Source organism: Felis catus, chromosome X (genome assembly GCF_018350175.1).
Source record: "Felis catus isolate Fca126 chromosome X, F.catus_Fca126_mat1.0, whole genome shotgun sequence".
Lineage (NCBI taxonomy): Eukaryota > Metazoa > Chordata > Mammalia > Carnivora > Felidae > Felis > Felis catus.
The window spans coordinates 65,129,871-65,139,220 of NC_058386.1; positions in this window are offsets into that span (position 1 = coordinate 65,129,871).

The following is a 9,350-nucleotide window of genomic DNA, read 5'->3' on the forward strand; positions in this document are numbered from 1 at the left end:
CATGTGAGACCTCAGAGTGCAAAGCAGCTGCGGGAGAAGCCCTGTGCCCACAGCTTCCCCCTGGCCCCCATGCCCTGTCCTATCCCCCTCGCCTGGAGCAGCAGCACCCTATTTGCACTCTTGCACTGGCTGCTCAGCCCTGAGAGCAGAGGCTCCCATGAGGGGAGGTTGGGACAGAAAGAGTAGATAAATCCTTTATGGAAGCAAACAGCCACCAGCCACATCTAGTTTGCTTGAGCACCCCCATTTCCAACAATTAATTCTTCAAAGCCCACTATGGCAGGAGAAAGCACCTACAGGGAAAGAGCTTGAATCACCTGGTCCTCAAGGGCCCTGCAGGCTGTAGCATATGGGATGCCAGGAAGGACATGTTCAGTGTACTTCCAGATGATGGAAGTCTAAGAGACCCTAGGTGGGGCTGGTTGCACAGGCATAGCAGAAAGGTCTCACGAAGGCCAGCAGGGTGCCTTGGTGAGAGCCACATGCCTCCTCTCCTGGTCCTCCCTGGAAAACATTGAGCAGAATTTACTTCATGTATAATGTATGCCCCACTTTTTCCAAATCAGAATTTACACATCTCTTTTTTTCTAACTTTTAAAGGTATTATTTAAATTCTAGTTAGTTAACATACCGTGTAATATTTGTTTCACATGTATAATTTAGTGATTCACACTTAAATACAACACCCAGTGCTCATCATGAGTGTCCTCCTTAATCTCTATCACCTACATATCCATCCCCCCACATACTTCCTCTCTGGTGACCAGCAGCTTGTTCTCTATACTTGAGTCTGTTTCTTGGTTTAATTCTCTTTTTACTCTTTTTTTTTCTTAAATTCCACCTATCATAAAGTGTTTATCTTTCTTTGGCTGACTTATTTCACTTAGCATAACACTGTCTAGCTCCATCCATGTCCTTGCAAATGGCAAGATTTCATTTGTTTTTAAGGCTGAAGAATATTCCATTGTATATGCATACCACATATTCTTTATTCATTCATCTGTCAAAGGATACTTGGGCAGTTTCAATAATGTGGCTATTATCGATAATGCTGCTATAAACATTCAGGTGCATGCCAGTATCCCTTCGAATTAGCAGTTTTGTATTCTTTGGGTAAATATCTACCAGTGCAGGTTCTGAACCATAGGGTAGTTCTATTTTCAACTTTTTGAGGAAACTCAATACTGTTTTCCAGAGTGACTGTACCAGTTTGCATTCCTACCAACAGTGCAGGAGGGTTCCTCTAACTGCATATCCTTGACAACACCTCTTGTTTCTTGTATTTTTTATTTTAACTATTCTGACAGGTGTGAGGTGATAATTCATTGTAGTTTTGACTAGTTTTTCTCTGATGATGAGTGATGTTGAGCATTTTTTCATGTATTTGTTGGCCATTTTGGTGTCTTATTTGGAAAAGTATCTATGCATGTCTTCTGCCCATTTTTAAATAGAATTATTAATTTCTTAGATATTGAGTTTTATAAGTTCTTTGTATATCTTGAATACTAACCCTTTATCAGGTATGTCATTGGAAAATATACTCTATCATCCCCTAGGTTACATTTTAGTTTTGTTGATTGTTTTCTTTGCAGTGCAGAAGCTTTTTATTTTGATGAAGTCCAATAGTTTATTTTTGCTTTTGTCTCCCTCACTTCCAGAGACTTGTCTAGTAAATTGCTGCTATTGCTCATATCAAAGAGGTTACTGCCTGTGTTCTCACTAGAATTTTAATTGTTTCTTATCTCACATTTAGCTCTTTAATCCATTTGGAATTTAGAGTTGTGTGTGGTGTAGGAAAGTGGTCACTTTCATTTATTTTGCATGTCACTGTCAACTTTTCTCCAGGAGTATTTGTTGAACAGAGTGTCTTTTTCCCATTGGATATTCTTTCCTGCTTTGTCAATGTTTAATTGACTATATTGTTGTGGGTTCATTTCTGGGTTTTCTATTCTATTCTATTGATCTTTGTGTCTATTTTTGTGCCAGCACCATACTGTTTCAACTATTACAGCTTTGTAATATAACTTTAAGTTCAGAATTGTGATGCTTCCAACTTTTCTTTTCTTTTTGAAGTTTAATTTTGCTATGTGGGATATTATATGTTTCCATACAAATTTTAGGATTATTTGCTCTCCTTTTGTGAAAAAATGCTGTTGGTATTTTGATAGGGATTGCATTAAGTGTGTAGATTGCTTTGGGTAGTATAGACATTTTAAAAATATTTTTTCTTCAAATCCATGAACATTTCCTTTTGTCATCTTCAGTTTCTTTCATCAGTGTTTTATACTTTTCATAGTACCGGTTTCCACATCTTTAGTTAGATTTATTCCTAGGTATTGTTGGTATGGTTGCAATTGTAAATGGGATTGATTCTTTAATTTTCCTTTCTGCTGCTTAATTACTGGTGTATAGATATGCAACTGATTTATGTATGTTGATTTTGTATCTTGCAACTTTACTTAATTTGCATTGCACTTCTATCAGTTTTGTAATGGAGTCTTTCGAGTTTTCAACATAGAGTATCATGTCATCTGCAAATAGGAAAAGTTTGACTTCTTCCTTGCCAATTAGGATGCATTTTATTTCTTTTTGTTGTCTGATTAATGTGGCTAGGATTTCCAGTACTATATTAAATAACAGTGGTGTGACTGGATACCCATCTTGTTCCCAACAATAGAGGAAAAGCTCTCAGTTTTTCCCCATTGAGGATGGTATTACCTGTGTGTTTTTAGCATATGGCCATTATTACTTTCAGGTATGTTCTCTGAACCTCTTCTTTGTTGAGTGGTTTTATCATAAATGGATGTTTTGCTTTGTCAAATGATTTTTCTGTATCTATTGAAAAGATCATCTGATTCTTATCCTTTCTTTTATCAATGTGGTGTATCACATTGATTTGCAAATATTGAACCATTCCTGTAACCCAGGAATAAATCCCACTTAATCATGATGAATGATTATTTTAATATATTTATGGATTTAATTTGCTACTATATTGTTGAGGATGTTTGCATCCATGTCCATCATGGATATTGGCCTGTAGTTCTCTTTTTTGGTGGCAACTTTATCTGGTTTTGGTAACAGGGTAATACAGGCCTCATATGAATTTGGAAGTTTTCCTTCCATTTATATATTTTAAAATAGATTGAGAAAGATGGGAATTAAATCTTCTCTAAAGGCTTGGTAGAATCGCCTGTGAAGCCATCTGGCCCTGGACTTATGTTTCTTGGGAGTGTTTTGATTATTGATTCAAGCTCTTTGCTGGTTATCAATCTGGTCGGCTTTTCCATTTCTTCCTGTTTCCACTTTGATAGTTTATATGTTTCTGGGAATTTATCCATTTCTTCCAAGTTTTCCCATTTGTTGACATATACCCTTTCATTATATTCTATAATAATGGTTTGTATTTCTGTGGTGTTGGTTTTTATTTCTCCTCTCCTAGTAGTGATTTTATTTTTTTGGGTCTTTTCTCTTTTTGTTTTGATAAGACTGTTTAGGGCATTATCAATTTTATTGGTTTTTTTTATTTTTTTAACGTTTATTTATTTTTGACACAGAGAGAGACAGAGCATGAACGGGGGAGGGTCAGAGAGAGGGAGACACAGAATCTGAAACAGGCTCCAGGCTCTGAGCTGTCAGCACAAGGCCAACGCGGGGCTCGAACTCATGGACCACGAGATCATGACCTGAGCCGAAGTCAGCCGCTTAACCGACTGAGCCACCCAGGCGCCCCAGTTTTATTAGTTTTTTAATAAACTAGTTCCTGGTTTCATTGATCTGTTCTATTTTTTAGTTTCTATATCATTTATTTCTGTTCTAATCTTTTTTTTCCTCCTTCTGCTGGCTTTAGACTTCATTTGCTGTTCCTTTTCTAGATCATTTAGGTATAAAGTTTAGCTGTTTACTTGAGTTTTGTTTTTGTTTTTGTATTTTGCTTCTCAAGGGAAGCCTGTATTGCTATATACTTTCCTTTCAGAACTGCTTTTACTGCATCCCAAAGATTTTGGACAATTTTGTTTACATTTTCAGTGTTTCCATGTATTTTTTTTGTTTCTTTGATTTTTCTATTTGACCCACTCATTGTTTAGGAACATGTTTAAACTCTATGTATTTATGGTCTTTCCAAATTTTTTCTTGTGCTTGACTTCTGGTTTCATGGCATTGTCGTCAGAAAAGGTGCATGGTAATATCTCAATCATTTTATATTTGTTAAGGCCTTTTTTTTTTACCTCCTATGTTATCTCTTCTGAAGAATGTCCCATGTGCACTTGAGAAGAAAGTGTATTCTGCTGTTTTAGGATGGAATGTTCTGAATATACCTGTTAAGACCATCTGGTCCAGTGTGTTATTGAAAACCATTGTTCCCTTGTTTATTTTCTGCTTAGATGATCTGTACATTTCTGTAAGTGGGGTGTTAAAGTCCCATACTATTATTTTGCTATTATTGGTGAGTTCCTTTATGTTTGTTATTAGTTATTTTTATGTATTTGAGTGCTCCTGTGTTGTGTGTATAAACATTTACAATTGTTATATCTTATTTTTGAATGGTCCCCTTTATTATGATATAGTGCCCTTCTTCATCTCTTGTTACAGTCTTTGATTTAAAATGTAGTTCATCATGGGGCACCTGGGTGGCTCAGTCGGTTAAGCATCTGACTTTGGCTCAGGTCAGGATCTCACAGTTCATGGGTTCAAGCCCCGCATTAGGCTATGTGCTGACAGCTCAGAGCCTGGAGCTTGCTTTGGATTCTGTGTCTCCCTCTCTCTCTCCCCTGCCCCTGTTCATTCTCTCTCTCTCTCTCTCTCTCTCTCTCTCTCTCTCTCTCTCTCCCTCTCTCAAAAATAAATAAACATTTAAAAATAAAATGTAGTTCATCCAATATAAGTATTAGTACTCTGGATTTCTTTTGAAATCCATTTGTATGAGAAATGTTTCTCCATCCCCTCACCTTCAATCTACAAGTGTCTTTAGGACTATAATGAGTCTATTGTGGGCAGCATATACTTTGGTGCTGTTTTTTTTATAATTATTCATTGTGACACTGTATTATTTTATTGGAGTGTTTACTCCCTTTATATTCAGAGTAATTATTGATAGAGATGTGCTTAGTTCCATTTTAGTATATGTTTTGTCATTGTTCCTGAAGATTTTTCTGTTTTTTTTTTTCTTGCTTTTGTCACTTTTGGTCTTTCTTTCTACTTCAAGAGTCCTTTTAATATTTTTTGCAGGGCTGATTTTGTGGTAAGCAACTCCTTTAGGTCGTTTGTCTGGGAAACTCTATCTGTCCTTCTGTTTTGAATGATAGCCTTGCTGGGTAGAGTATTGTTGGCTGCAGATTGTTGCCATTCAGCACTTTGAATATATCATGCCACTCCTTTCTGGCTTGCCAAATTTCTGTTGAGAGATTCATAGCTAGCATTATGGATCTTTCCTTGTAAGTTAAGAACTTCTTTTGTCATGCTGTTTTCAAGATTTTTTAATTTTTATTGTTATTTTTTGCAAATTTAATTCAAATATGTCTTGGTGTTAGCCTACTTTTGTTAATTTTGATGGCAGTTATCTGTCTCTCCTGGATCTGGATTTATTTTTCTTGCTGACATTAAGGAAGTTTTCAACTATCATCTCCTCAAATAAATTTTATGCCCCCACTTTCTCTCATTTTTTCTGAGACTCTTATAAAATGAATATTATTAGATTTGATGGTGTCACTGAGTTCCCTAAGTCTATTTTCTTGTACTGTAATTCTTTCTTCTCTCTCTTCTTCAGCTTTGTTACTTTTCATTATTCTATCTTCTATATCACTTATTCACTTATCTGTTTCTTCCAGTCTTGTGTTCATTGTGTCAAGCCTGTTTCCAATTTTTTTATTGCATTCGTCATTTCTGACTGATTCTTTTTTAACTCTTTTATCCCTGTTCCTGAAGTCTTTCATTCTTTTGTCATGCCCAGTGAATATCCTTATGATTATTGCTTTAAATTTTCCATTAAAAATGTTACATATATATTCTTTGCTTAGATCTCTGGTCACGACATTATCTTTTTCTTTCATTTGGCATGAATACCTTCATCTTGGCATTTTGTCTAATCTCTGCCTTTTTCTGTATGTTAGAAAAGCCCATTATGTGTCTTGTTCCTGAGAGTAATACCTTTATGAAGAAGTGTTTATATAATGTGCAGATCTGGCACTTCAGTGAGTTTCTCTAGTGTTTGCTGCATGCTTTCTGATGTTTTGGTTTTTGCTCTATCCTTCTGGATAGTCTTTTGCACAAGATCTCTTTGACTCTAGTGGTCAGTTTTCGGTCCTTGGCCAGAATGTGGTGAGTTTTAACTAGGTGTGCTCTGGTTTGCTTGCTACATAAGACCTCATACTACTTCCAGTATACCTGAAATCCTTTATAACTCTCGTGTTGGGAGATGTGGTATTGGCAGGAGGTCTTGCTGGTTATCTGGGGAAGGATCCTGACACACTGGGACTGAGGTAAGCTTGACTGAGAAGGACAGTTCCTCCAGAGCCATGGGTGTGGGATTTGGTATAAACAATTTAGGTGCCTATTGTTGGCATTGCACTGCTTTCCTCGGGTGGCTCTGTGTTTATGCTGAGGGTTGGGGGAGGAAAATGGCTCCAGCCAGCTCATTTTCCCTTGGAGATGAAGCTCTGTGAACACTGCTTCACAGACAACACTCTGAGAATGGAAAATTATGTCCTCCCTGTCTCCCCCAGACTTTTTTTCATATCACTATTCCTACACTGACTGCTTCCAGGGTTTTTGTCTGCCTTCTTTCCAGAAATAAGGCAGTGTCCTCAGGACTCTATCCCAGCCAAGCCTGTTGACCTTCAAAACACTACTTAAGCCCAGCTAGTTACAAGAACTCACAAAAATCAGCCTCTCTCATTCTCCCAGCCAATGGCTTTGATGACATGTTTTCCTGTGTGCTCCTCTCTCTCTCACCCTTTTCTGCAACCTTGGCTCCCTCCCTTACAGCACTCACAATCCATTTCTCCCCTAAACCATGCCTCTCTTACCTTTTTCCATTTGCCTTCTTTTCTCCCTTTGGTTGTGGAGTTAGTTATGTCAGTCTTCACTGTGATTTCTGGTATACTTAGAATGATTTGATAGTTATGTATTATATTCAGGAAACAAGGGAAGCCTATGGTCCTCCTACTCTGTAGAACCTGTCTCCATGTATTTTTTAAATCCTGTTTGATTTCTTGGTTGACCCTTTCTTTATTTACTAATATGTTACTTAACCTTCATATCTTTGTGTACTTTCCTTGTTATTGATTTCTAGCTTCTTACCATTGTGGTTTGAAAAAGTTCATGATATGCTTTCAACCTTTTTGAATTTATGAAACATTTTGTGGCCTAACAGATGATCTATTCTGGATAATGTTTGATGTACACTTGAAAAGAATATGTATTCTGCTGGTTTTGAATGGGATGTTCTGAATATATCTGTTAGGGCTATCTGGTCCAACGTGTCATTCACATCCACTGTTTCCTTGTTGATTTTCTGCCTGGATGATCTATTCATTAGTGTAAATGGGATGATAAAATTCACTAGTATCATTATATTACTGTAAATTTCTTCCTTTATATCTGTTAATATTAGCTTTATGTTTTTTAGGTACTCCCATGTTGAGTGCATAGATATTTACAATTGTTATATCTTCTTATTGAATTTTTCTCTTTGTCACGATATAGTGACCTTTTTTTTTCTTGTTACAATCTTTCTTTTGATGTCCATTTTGTCCTTTATAAGTATTGCTCTCCTATCTTTTTTTTTCACTTTGATTCAATTTCTTTGATTTGTATGGGACTATTCAAATTTTCTATTTCTTCTTGTTTGAGTTTTGGTAGTGTGTGAATTTTTAAGAATTTTTCCATTTCTTCCAGACTGTTCAGTTTGTTGACGTATAATTTTTCATAGTTTTATCTTATGATTTTGTATTTTTGTGGTGTTGGTGTGATCTCTCCTCTTTTATTCTTGATTTTGTCTTTTTAGTCCTCTCTCTTTTCATTTTGAGAAGTCCAGATAGGGTTTTATCAATTTTGTTTATTCTTTAAAAAAACAGCTTTTAGTTTCATTGCTCTGTTCCAATTTTTTCTATATCATTTATTTCTGCTCTACTCTTTATCATTTCCCTTTTGGTGCTGGCTTTTGGCTTTATTTACTATACTTTTTCTAGCTCCATTAGGTGTAAGGTTAGGTTGTGTTTTTGGAACCTTTCTTACTTCTTGAGATAGGCCTGAATTGAATGTATTTTCATCTTAGGACTGCCTTTGCTGCATCCCAAAGGATGGGACTGTCAGGTTTTCATTTTCATTTGCTTCCATATATTTTTTTTAATTTCTTCTTTAATTTCCTGGTTAACCTATTAATTCTTTAGTAGGATGTTCTTTAACCTCTGTGTGTTTGAGGGTTTCCCAAACTTTTTCTTCTGATTGATTTCAAGTTTCATAGCACTGTGATTTGAAAATATGAATGGTATGATCTTAATATTTTTGTTCATGTTGAGGGATGATTAGTGACTCAGTATGTGATCTCTTTTGGATAATATCCCATGTGCACTTCAGAAGAATGTGTATTCTGCTTTTTTAGGATGAAATGTTCTGAATATATCTGTTAAGTCCATCCAGTCCAGTGCGTCATTCAAATCCACTGTTTCCTTGTTCATTTTCTGCTTAGGTAATTTGTCCATTTCAGTAAGTGGAGTATTAGAGTCTCCTACTATTATGGTACTATAATCAATGAGTTTCTCTATGTTTGTGATTGATATATATATTTGGGTGCACCACATTGGGGGCATAAATATTTACAATTTTTTGAACGTATTGATGAATAGATCCCTTAATTATGATACAATTCCCTTCTTCATCTCTTGTTACAGTCTTTGATTTAAAATCTAGTTTTTCTGATATAACTATGGATACTCCAGCTTTCTTTTGACCTCCATTAGCATGATAGATGGTTCTCCATCTTTTCACTTTCATTCTGCAGATGTCCTTAGGTCTAAAATGAGTCTCTTGTAGGCAGTATATAGATGCCTCTTGTTTTTCTTTTCTTTTATCCACTCTGATACTTTATGTATTTATTTGACTTGAGCATTTGCATTCAGAATGATTATTGAAAGATATGAATTTAGTTCCATTGTATTACCTGTAGGGTCGGTGTTTCTGATGGTGTTTTCTGGTCCTTTCTAGTCTTTGTTACTTTGGACTTATCCTCCTCCTCCTCCTCCCCCTCTACCTTCTCCTCCTCCTCCCCCTCCTCCTCTTCCTCCCCCTTCTTCTTCTTCTTCTTCTTCTTCTTCTTCTCTTCTTTTCTCCACTCAGAGTCCCCTGAAAAT